Source organism: Pleurodeles waltl, chromosome 1_1 (genome assembly GCF_031143425.1).
Source record: "Pleurodeles waltl isolate 20211129_DDA chromosome 1_1, aPleWal1.hap1.20221129, whole genome shotgun sequence".
Classification (NCBI taxonomy): Eukaryota; Metazoa; Chordata; class Amphibia; order Caudata; family Salamandridae; genus Pleurodeles; species Pleurodeles waltl.
This window is the reverse complement of record NC_090436.1, coordinates 304,609,145-304,621,375: the sequence shown is the minus strand read 5'-3', so window position 1 is coordinate 304,621,375 and position 12,231 is coordinate 304,609,145. Positions and strand designations below refer to the sequence as shown.

General features: G+C 42.0%; 1 long non-coding RNA gene across 1 annotated transcript in view; it reads left to right on the top strand.

Annotated features, from left to right (window-relative positions):
- The window catches only part of LOC138250490 (uncharacterized), a 237,223-nt gene extending 235,832 nt beyond the window's left edge, over nucleotides 1-1,391 (top strand). The window contains exon 3 of the long non-coding RNA XR_011195022.1: nucleotides 17-1,391. This is a non-coding gene — a long non-coding RNA (uncharacterized lncRNA). The remainder of the gene's footprint in view (nucleotides 1-16) is intronic.
- Nucleotides 1,392-12,231: the final 10,840 nt, after the last annotated feature.

The window sequence follows — 12,231 nt, the reverse complement described above, 5'->3', positions numbered from 1 at the left end:
TTCTTTTTTTTTGCAGGTACAGCCAAAGTCAGCCTTTACTACAAGAGAATGCTTGTTTGTCCAGTGAAGGAGCTTATTGTTGACTGAGGTCTTAAAGACATGAGCAAGCTTATTTAAGTCCTAGTGCTTTTCTTTGGGGAAAGTGGAAGTTCTCACAGCTCGCTGGAATTGAAGGACCCAAGTTAAACAAAAAGTTGTATTGTGGAGCTTGATGTCTCTACCCCTGTCGGGGAACATTATTGTATCAAAGGCACAGTTTCTCTCCAGTTTACTTTATGTGGCTGCAAACTTCACTATGCCCCATACTTTAAGTCTCACTCGGAGTTGAACCTTTCAGCTTATCTGTGGAGGGAAGCACAAGAGAGTTGCACATGCTAAAATGTACAAACCTGTAACTCAAGGAGATAGGAATGCTACCAACATAGGGCTTTATCTCCATTCTGTTTTCATGAACAATATAGTCAAGGGAAGTATCTGCCAAAAGATGGAAGAGAGGAAGTGGACTTTACTTTGTAGTTTTTGGCTTAACATTACTGTGTGTAGAACTTGTGGTAGGATGTTTCCTGTATTACGTCTCACTCAGAATCCTGCCCTTTTGTTTATTATTTTGCCAGGAAAAGGCACTGCCTACCTCCACAGTGGACATTACTGACGGCTGTTGTGGGGCTCAGAATTCCAGAAAGTCTGCTACTGAACCCAGTTTTACCTGACAAGGTCTCTTCTATTCTTGCTGTACCCTTTTCTTACACACCATGTTCGGAATGGGAAACATCTAGCAAGCAAATCCCTCATTGGCTCTGCTGGTGGGCACTGCCACATGCAAATCTTGTTGCCCAGTGGAGGACTGTGGGAATCAGCTTTGGGTAGACCGTCGTACCGCTGGCAGTTTCCAGACAGAGTGCAGGGGCATGGCTGATCTTTCTGCCCTCATGCTCATGCCCTGTCGCTCTTGCTTCTGGTCTCTGTGAATGCCACCCTCACTCTGCAGAGAGATGCCAAGTGGACAGACTTTGCCTTCTGCCATTCCACCTCATAGTTGCCTGGCAGGGGATAAACTGTGGTCACTGATTGAATTCTTCTGGTTAACCAAGGAGGAGGCTATAGCTGTTCCAGCAGTTGCATTACTTCTCGAAATCCTTCCGGACTGGGTTTTCTGCGCAGATGGTGGCTTCCTGAGCATGCTTAGACGCTGTGAAGTTCTCACTCATTGAAGATGTCATGATGGATGGCTTGGTCTTCAGTCAGTCAGTGCTGCTAAAGAAACTTGAATTTCATCCTGATTAAATTGACTACTTGCTTTTTCTTGAGATAAAGTTTTTGAAGCGTCTTTCACCACCTTTGCTTTATTTGAACAATGCCTCAATGCTTTAAGGAGAAAAATAATTCTGCGCCCCTGCAAGTTTTCTCCATGCTTAACACAGTCCCAAAAACGATCTTGTTAATGAACATGATGAAAGCACTGATTTAATCACTTGGCTCATTCAGTTTTGTGTTACTTTTCATAATGACACATTGAGAGACATTTATGGTATAAAGACTGGCTTCTGTAAAAGCTTTTGTGACATTAAAACGAGACTAAGCTACTGAGGAACTAAGCCATATACCAAGTGCTATTCGATCAGGAGGAGCTTAAGGTATGATTTTCTATATTGGTCATCCAAAAGATGGAGGAAATGTAATTTGCAGGGACACTTGACTAAAGATTGTACTGTACATTTCTGCGCACAATATAGAAATACTAGTCATAAAGCAGGTGAATGTGTGGCTGAAAAAACATGCAGTCTTTTTTTGTCCTCATGCCACTTCAAGTGAAGGTATAACCGAACAGTTACTGCCTTACATGTTCACTTATTCAATTACGTCAGGAGCCAGTATGTTCTTTGCTGAAGGGAGGGCTTTTTTACTGTTCCTAACATCAGAGGTGTAATCATCAGCCATTCTTTTCACTGTTAACCAACTCACAATCGGGTCCCAGATGAAAATTTTGCCTCTGTCGCCCATTGACTTCTTATTCAGTTCATTGACATTTTACTGACCTCCACCTGTTAGACCCATATATGGGTCTTAGTCTCGGACCACTTCCTACATATTGTTCTTGCCAGTGAAGTTAAATAAAACAACAGTTTATCATGCTCCCAGTGGGTCTTATCTCTTACTTATTTTCCTCAAAAATCCAAAGGATATCAAAGTTGGGCTTACTACTATAGTCCGTCCCAAAACGTCTGATATCATCTTAGCCACTTTTTGACAAAACTGAGTTATTCTAGTGCAGCTGTGGAAAATATGGCTATTGTCTGCATCCTGACTCTCACATCTCGCATCTTGCTTTTACTGAACCTTGCAAGCTTCTGAGGGGCCCAATGGATTCTGTGTAAAGTGAGAAAACGATTCCTTATAAATAGGGCAGATTTAACTGTGGAGTGTAAAATGTTCAAAGATACTTGCCAAAATTTCTCTAACTCCTCCTGAGGCAAGTATCCTTCTCAGACATGACATGGTGACCTCATCTGACACGTTTAGAAGGTGTTGATACCAATTGTATTTGGGCATTTCGCTTTTGAGACAGGTCACAGACCAATCACTGAGGGATAGAGCCTTACATTAGAGATTTGTAAAGGTGGCATATTGAAACACGCTGAGGCAGTGTTTCTCTCAAGGTTGGTGACAGCAGAATTATCAGTTGTAGGGACATAGCAAAATCTATTGTGAAATAGTCCCAGCAGAGAAAGACTGATCAAGTTGCCCTCAGTTACACTGAGTAGGAAGTATTTTATTCAAACATTCATATATCCAGACTAAGGGTGTTTAGCCTATCCTGATATATAGAGGTGACAAGACAGACACTGCCCCAACATGAAGAGATATGACAATCACCCAAATATTTCCCATTGAGAGGCACATGAGGGGAGAAGAATTATAATTAGTTGATGTCATAAACACAAACATATCATATGAGACAATATTGGGGAATTTATATTTAGATGATCCTGAAGAAGGTGGTTATCATTGCTGTTGTTTACTGAAATACGTCGACAAAGTATTGAGGATATGATTTGCAGTGCAGTGGGAATCCATATATGTTGAATGAATTTAAAGAAATTGAGGAGCATAGTTAGAAAAAGCAGTGCAGGGCAGCAAGTGACCTTGCTGTGCTGCCCTGCACCACAAGGAAAGGGCAGAAATGCACTATATTTCTTTTCCACTGGCACTCAATTTGCTGCCTAGCGCCAACGCGGACACCTTTGCACTATTGTGAAAGGGTGCCTACGTTACATGCAGGATTGTTTTTGTGCAGGAACGGACACCCTCCTGCACAAACACAACCCAGGATGCCGTTTTCCTTTTTCTATGTGTACTGAAGCACACATAGAAAGAGGAAAAACCAGGAGAGATAAGGATATTTCTTCCTGTTGCGCTTGCCCTGGGGAGGTGTAAGGTTTTGACAAATTCCCAGGTTTACATTGCCTTGTAAATGTGGAAATGCGTCAAACTGCATGGTTTTTCCTTTGGAAAACACACCAGAACGTCCATGGAGCACACCCCCCTGACGCAGTCTAAGGCAACGCAGCGACTTGCCTTAAACCATATCTATGAGGCCATTAAAAGCCAAGGCTTTGCGTGGCCTTCTAGATATGGGGCTGCACTCTGCGCTGCCAGAGTGTCAGAAAGTGACACACCGACAGTGCAAGGGGCTTGTACATATGCTCCTAATTGTGCTGTGTGAGAGGATTTCCCCTGTATGATAGAAATGTGTTGTATCTTTAATGATGTAGTTTTTGTATATGTAATTTTAAATGTGGAAAATATTTTTTTTTCATTTAGAAAGAAGAAATCAAAGCCATGTATATTTTCTAAATCTTCAGTGGGTTTTGGTTGTATGTGTTTAGGTTTGATATGTATGAGGAGTGTGAATATTGAGATAAGAAGCGTACCCAGGGGAGTTTAATACCTTCTGGTTGTTACCAGTTTGCCACTTCCTTCTTCCTTGTTTGACCATTTGTAGTTCCATTTCAACAGTACTTGATTCTTAACCTGAGCCATAAACCATGCAGACAATTGTTAGTACTTAATCATCCACATACAAGTTTTTAGAAGCTCTTTCCAACTTTCCCAGGACAACAACTTATCCCCTCCATTACAAATGAAAGGTAGTAGTGGTATAATTAATCGCACCTCCAAGTTATACCAAGTATAAGTGGGTAAAGTATATCCGAAATGTTGTGTTTGGGTGGTGCTACTCGGTATTATATGCCTTACTACCTAAGGCAAAAAACAGTGATGGCTTAAACAGCCTCACTGCATATACTGAATACCATAGCCCCCAACACAGCTCCACAGCAACAAATAATATGCTGCGCTGCGTAACAAGATGAGAGCAGGAGCGTTCCTTGTTCACATAGAAATGGCACTCTCCTCCCCTCTCCCAAGAGCCGGCGCGGATTTCAGCTGCCATGTTCCACGCACACACCTTTGAGCCATAGTGCTAGGGTGTGTGCATGAGTCTAGCATAGGTTTTGTACTGGAACTGTATCCTTCCTGTACAAAATACTATGCCTAGACAAGTGGAAATGCTTTTCCTACTTTGTATGTATGCTGTACAGTGCAGCACACGTGCAAGGTTGGAAAAGCATGGAGAAATAAAAACATTTCTCCATTTAACGCCTGCTTTTCAGTGGCATTAATTTTTGGCATTAAACCTTTTCTACTGATGTTTCAGAATAGGGTTTAGCACCAGAAAGCATGGGTGGTAGGTATGCTCATGTAATGCCCCCTTGACGCAAAGTAATACAATGCAGTGTTTTGTGTTGCTTTGTGTTACCTTTTGCCACACAAACCAATGCAAATACCAATTTGTCTTGGTTTGTGAATTCCCCCCCCCCCCCCCCAGAAAAAAAAAAGTTAACATTAGAAAAAGTAATGCTAACCTGGTGCTAAACCTTTGAGAATCTGGGCCTAAGTTCAAAATTGTTACAGGTCCTCAAAATAAGGGTTTGTGGATAGCAGGTGAAATCCAATTCTTTTATTGAGATGCAGAAGCATCTTTTCTTCAATAACGGTATTTTCGACACATATTTCGTCACACTCATCACTTTTTCAAGGCTGTAAAGTACATGAAATATAATCCAATATCAATGACCGGGATGATGTCAACACTAACCGCAATCAATTAGAAATACCAAAACAAATCTTCCACCTCTGTCACCAATAGGGTTCAGGTATCAACAGCGTAAAAAAATGCCTCATCCACACCTGTGTGACATGCAGAAGCAATACTGAATAGCTGTAAAGGAAGCAAACAAAGTGACACCAACGTGATAGATAATACATCATAGTATCCGTGCTTCCAACACCACAGCGTTAAAGTGAACAAAAGCTAAAGATTCTCAGAAAGGCGCCAACTACCAACCTAATGCTCTTTAATCGAATGTTAGGTCTCAGTTAATGTGCTTGAGCCGCAAACACATCCAGCGTGGGAACAATCTAAGTAAAGCAGAAGAATTCTGTAACTAAAAGTGACTATGCCCTATGAGGGCCCATAATAGGTATATGTTGTAACTGAAGGGCAGATCCTACCTGTGATATTGTACTGATTCCTGTCTGGTGATGACTTAAGGAAAACCTGGGCCTGATCCAAGTCATATGCAGTCACAAAACGTTAATAGATGTCACCAAAACGTGTCCAAACAATCCATAGTAATGCAAAATGGTTACCTAAAGTCCCAAACATAATATTCATAAGATATATATGATTGTAAGTAGTCTTAACTTACCCTGTCACTGTGTAATAGGGTACTGCTGTCAGTAAAATTTACCCATAGCTAATGGATGTATGGCAAACAACCTATTAGGGTCACTGATGCCTGGTTAAATCAGGTAACAGACTGTACAAAAAACAAGAACAAAACAGAGTACTCCTATTATAAACCCAAAACCAAATGGGCACTGGGCTCAATATGAGATGTTTGTGACTGGTAGAACTCAACCTACCCTAAAAAAGTCTTCAGAGCAGTAGAGGAATAAATTGAGCCATAACAGAGCCAACTGTAGAACTCTTAAGACCTCATTCACGAGGCCCTAGCGCCACTAGAATGTCGCTTTTTGCAACACTCGGGTGGCGCAATGCCTTATGCCCTATTTATAAGGCGGCATTAAGCCAATTTTTGTAGCTTAAAGTGGATTTGTAAATGCACATCATTTAGCATGGAAGGGCGTGCAGTGGATGTTGCTGTGGTATTCCACTGCAACACCCATTGCATTTTGACGCGTCTCCAGATTAACGAGGAATCAACCTTGAAGCAGCGCCAAACACTAATGCCACCGAGGGTGACAGTAGAGTGGCACAATGAGGAGAAATACTTTTATTTCCCCTTGTTTTTGCTTTTTCTAAAGAGCAAAACGTCTTAAATGATTGTTTATATGCAGGATGATGTCCCTTTCCGCATATAAACTATAATTCTGCAGTACACATAGAAGTAACAAATCGCCATTATTGATTGTTTAGATGTAGGAAGGGATACCTTCTTGCACATAAACAATCATTCCCTGCAATGCAGGCACCCTTGCACTGAGGCGCAAGGGTGCCTGCTTTGGCGCTAGGCAGCTAAATTTAGCGCCAGTGCTAGGGGAAACACGGGTGTGCTGTATTTTTGTAACTACAGTGCATCCCTGCGTTTCTGAAGTAGCACAGCGTGGCGCTGTGCCAAAATTGGCACTTCCTTGAGGCCCTTAGTATTCTAGCTATATAGAGAGTGATAAAGAAGAATTAACATATATCGTCCCATAATACTAATTATAACTAATGTGGGGGACCTTTAATAACACCTACCACACAGAGATCCGTCAAGATTCACAGGGGCACATGTGTAGCGAAACAGTAAAATTGAGAATGTCAAACAATGTAATGTAGGCGACAAACCCATATTAGCAATTGGATGACTGATTACAAATACAACAGAACTGGGGAAACAAAAAAAGTATAATTTTAACATCTTCAAGAACGTGCGCAAAAATGTATAACTCAGACACTTGTAACAACTATGACCCAAAGCCATGTGTGTATCACAAATTATACGTCAAAGAAAGGGGGGATTGGGAGGGATAAAGGTCCAGTGTATATCCTCCAATGCAAGTTTAATAGTAACGTAATACACTGTTCCTAAGAAAGCCAGGGGACTGCAGGATGAGTGCTCTAGGGTCCCATAACTCAGGAGCACGAGTCCTCACACACCCAATTGGGTGTCATGCTTCATCATCGGACAAGCTCCTCGTCAGACTGGCGCTGCAATGTCTGACGGGCACCACCCAATGGGGGGCTCTTTGCCGGAGATCTTCTCGATGATGCCGCTCTCGCCCTCAGGTAGATAAAGGGGGAAGACACCGAGGAGGGTTAGAAAAAGAAAGAATCTAAAATTGGCTCTGAACCCTGTCTCGTTTTGACTTTATTCTATTAATGTCGGGTAGAGGCCAAGATTAAAATACTCAACAAAGGAGTGAAACAGAGGTAATGCTCAACCACTCTCTAACTGTATATCTCATAGTGGGGGGTCAGGAAACTACAGGACCCCACCTCTGTATTGGGTCGACATGTTTCGCGTCTCAGCGGTCCATATGGATCCAATGACGCTTCCTCAGGACCTAGTGTAAACGAAACTCCTCCAACTGTAAGCTAAATTGGCTAATTATAAATCAGAACTGACAGTCAAAACAGTAGATAACGTCAGTCACTTACAATAGTCCATTGTGGCCATAAATTCAGTTCCTATTCGTCGCCCTGGAAAATATCAATACATTAATTGAAGAGTTAATAAAAACAGAGTGAGTGATAAACTGTGTGGCAAACGGTGATAGTGTGGTGATAACATATCCATGCCAAAAAAAAGGAAAAAAGGAAGAAGTGAGACAATGTATATATGCTTACCCTCCCATTTAGAGTAAGGGCTTCCTGGGATCACGCGGGCCTACAGCCAGATGCGCATACCAAACTAATCGTTCCATAGGAAGCAATAAAACATGGGGATGAATCACATTGTTTGCAATATGGACAATGTACATTCCCTTGTAACAGTAATCAGCAAGTCACAACATTACATCCCATATAGATATTCCAATGAGTATCAGGTAAACATTTAGGACTGAAATGTGCTGAAACTAGCATTATCATAAGAGTAATAACTTATGATATACCGTCTTCGTAATCATTCACTATTCCCAAATGAAGAGCCATATCAGCGAGTGAAAATAATTATAGTTGTTTAGGTATTCAAAAGTAGACCAGAACATGATTCAAGATAATCAAAGCACCACTCAGTTAGACATAAGTTGTCACGTTATACATCACAAGTATGGGGAGCCAGCATACTATAATTATAGAGAGCCCGGGAGGCTATATCAGACAAGCTGTAAAGCGTTCTTTTTCTGACACTCGAGCAGAGTTTTAGAAACACACGTAGCGTCAGCTATACTGCACTTACTTGTGGATGCCTGGTTGCGGGTGGATACGCCTACCCTAGTTGCGCTCCCGTAGATGACTGGGAGACGCGACCGGGGCCGCATAAGAACACGCGCTAGATGAGAAAATTGAAAGCCGGTGCGCGCGTTGTTAGGAGACGCAAACGCGTCCCCGGCAGCGCGGCAGGTCGTAGAAATCGAAGATGGACTTAGATTAATGCTGGGTTGAGAAGCCGAAGATGGCGGCCATTATTAAAAGGTGGGGTAGCCCAGACGTTAGTGTATTGATAGTAGTTCGAGGCACATAGCCTACATAATGCAATTCTATTAAGGAGGGATATAAAAACTAATGGAGTCTAGGACTACGGGTGTACAATATTGCTCATCTTGGCATCAAACATTAACACAATGTGTGTTTTTTATAGAAGTGATAGTCAAACGATATAATAATCAAGGGTATATAACAAACTAGGTACCTCTCTAGTGGGCGGAGATAACACATCCTAAGACTACAGGTAAAGACTGGTCCTAATATTGTCAAAGGAATTAACGAAGCTCATATTTGATCTTAATCTCACATAGTCATGGAGTCTCTCATAAATGTTGTGTTCCCCCAATGATAAATAAAGTCAGAAGATCAGCGAGGGAAGCTCGTCCATGGGATGTCGTCATTTAATCCCTTCCGATGCGTCCCCAATTTAAACACCCAGCGCTGTTCCAGTTCAAAAAGGGATTCAGTGTTTTTTTTGGCACATGTTTGTAATACAACCCACCACATGTCATCCGGGCTGTGTTGTACCTCGATGAAATGAATACTAAGTTTCGTCGAAGTTCGTCCACAGCGAATATTGCTGCGGTGTTCGTTGATTCTAATTCTGACTGCTCTGGTGGTCATCCCTACATATTGTAGGCCACAAGGACAAGTGATCAAATAGACACAAAACGTAGTGTTACAGTTAGTATGTTTGAGCAGTCGCCAGTTGCCTATCGGTGCTAGATCAAGAGTGTCTAATCGTTTCGTTAGTGCACAGACGTTGCAGTTACCACACGGGTAGTGTCCAGTTACTGGAGGTAAGTCCCACAATGTCCCTTGTCTTTTGGATAATGCCTGTGGTTTAGGTCGCGTATGGATCAGTATATCTTTCAGATTAGTCGTCCTTTTGAACGCAAACAGTGGCTTTGGGATGTTCTCGCCGCCACTGCACAGGATATTCCATCTCTTATTGACGATTTTCTTAATGGTGTTGGACAGTGGTGTGAAGGTAGTGACACAAGTTAATTTATTCACTGGACACCTAGGGGCCGTATGGAGTAGTGACTCTCTGTTACTATATTTGGCTCGTTTGTAGGCGATATTAACCACATTGGTGGGATAGTGGCGGTCACCTAATTTATGTTTTAGTTCTGTGGCTTGTGAGTCGAAGGACCGGATGCTGCAACAGTTGCGGCGTAACCGCAAAAACTGACCAAAAGGTAAGTTATCCCTGAGTGCTTTAGGATGGAAACTGTCATATAGTAATAAACTATTACGATCTGTAGTTTTATGATAAGTGTTGGTCTTTAGTTTGCCTCCATCCATGCTGATCTCTAGATCCAAAAAAGGGATCGTGGTGGTTGAGACCGAGGAGGTAAAGTGTAAAAAGGGATCCAAATTGTTAATCCAAGTAGTAAAGGCTGTAACTTCGTCAGTGTGGCACTGCCAAATGACCAAGATGTCGTCAATGTATCGGCGCCACAATTTAATGTTGCCGTAAAACGGGTTGGAATCAAGTAGTATGAATCGTTTTTCAAAGTCATACATATAGAGACATGCTAAACTTGGAGCAAAAGTGCTACCCATTGATGTCCCTCGAATTTGATGAAAAAGCAGATCTTCAAACTGGAAAAAGTTCTCTGTCATGGCTAGGGAGGCACAATGCATGATAAAATGTACAGGTGTGGTAGACTGCAGAGTAGCAGCGAGCAGGGCTGACTCAACTACTGACAAAGTGTCTTGTTGTGGGATATTGGTGTACAGTGCTTCGACATCTAAAGTGATCAATGCTTGAACAATATCTGTGGTATTGATAGATTCAATCAGCTTGAGAACATCTTTAGTGTCTTTCAGATAAGTGGAAGATTGCTGTACAAGAGGTTGCAAAAAATGGTCGCAGAAAGTCGAGAGGGGTTCAAGAATCGAGCCTATACCTGAGACTATAGGGCGACCAGGGGGAGGGGTTTTCCCTTTGTGGATTTTCGGGAGGCAGTAGAAGTATGGAATTCTAGGACATGGTGTGTCTAGAAAATCAGCTTCTTTTTGTGTGATCCATGCATTACCGACATCCTCATTTATCATACCTCTAATTTCTGCTTGAATTCTAGTGGTTGGGTCATTGGTAATTTGTGCATAGTAAGTAGAGTCACTAAGAAGTCGGAGGCATTCCTGTCTATAGTCAACTGAATTCAATATGACTATAGCTCCGCCTTTATCTGCTGGTTTGATGGTAATACTGCTATCAGCTGCCAGCCTCTTCAGAGCGTCATTCTCATCTTTGGATAAGTTACAGAAGTGATACTTAGGTCGTAATCTGTTAAGGTCAGTATCGACCGCCTTTTCAAATGCCAAAATCTCACAAGGTGTTGCAGTTGTGGGGGGCGTAAATTTGGATGGTTTTCTAAGGCCCGAATCCAGAGGGGCACCATCGGTAGGCTGGTCTTTGAAAAAAGACTGGAGCCTGATTTTCCTAAAGAATTGTGCCATTTCACATTGAAGGCAGAAAAAGTCTTCTTTGGGGGTTGGAACAAACCCCAAACCTCTATTTAACACCATGGTTTCCTCAGGGGAAAGGGGTCTGTCAGATAAGTTGACAACTAAGTCCTTAGTTGTTGCACTTTGCCCTGGCTGCGAGTGACCATCTGGGGTTCCTCCTGAGCCCAATGTACTCTCCTTCCTCTTCCTCGTCTTCTGCCTCTTCCCCTGCCCCTGCCTTGGCCTAAAAAATACCCAAATACCCAAAATTATACCCAAATACGAGAAAAAAGTACCTCAAACATGACATCGTTATAAGCATGGTGTTCAAATTGGAGAAACCCAATGCCATCTTTTGCCAAATTTAAATACTCAAACCATGTTCAGGCATGGACAATGCACTAGGAAGCTGGCCGTTGGGGAAGCTATTGAAATGCTGTGGACATATCGGCATACACACCAAGCGAATCTGTGTATTACATGTCATCACAGAGACCACCACTTCCGCACCCCTTTATTATGCAAAAAAAAAGATCAGCTCTACATCAAACATACTGAAGTAGCCTAAAAAAGATTGAAGCAACCATATAGAGAAACTATTGTTTCACATAATGAGCCTGGAATGACGGTAATGGGAAAGGATAAGAATCCATGCAGAGAGACCACTTACCTCATGCATGTTTGAAGTTAAACCATAATGTGTCAACAAGCATGTGAAATGTAAACAAAACAGAGTAGATGTGAGAGAAGTAGTGACATGGGAGATAATGTAGCTGAGAGTGGATGAAGTAAAAGAACAAAAATAGCATCAAAGAGGCAAAAGGGACCTTTTGTCAGAGGTCACAAGAAAATTTGTGGAAGGGAAAAAAAAATGGATTGGTATCCCACAACCAAAAGAACTGACTGCAGTCTCCAAAACTTTTACTACTACAGAAAATGTTGAGAATATACCAATGGTAATTTTCTTCAACACTGTATTAACTGTGTACCAAACAAATGTTTTGCGTAGGGCACTGGGGTTCGGTTCAACATCGATGCCTGACTTTGCACAAATA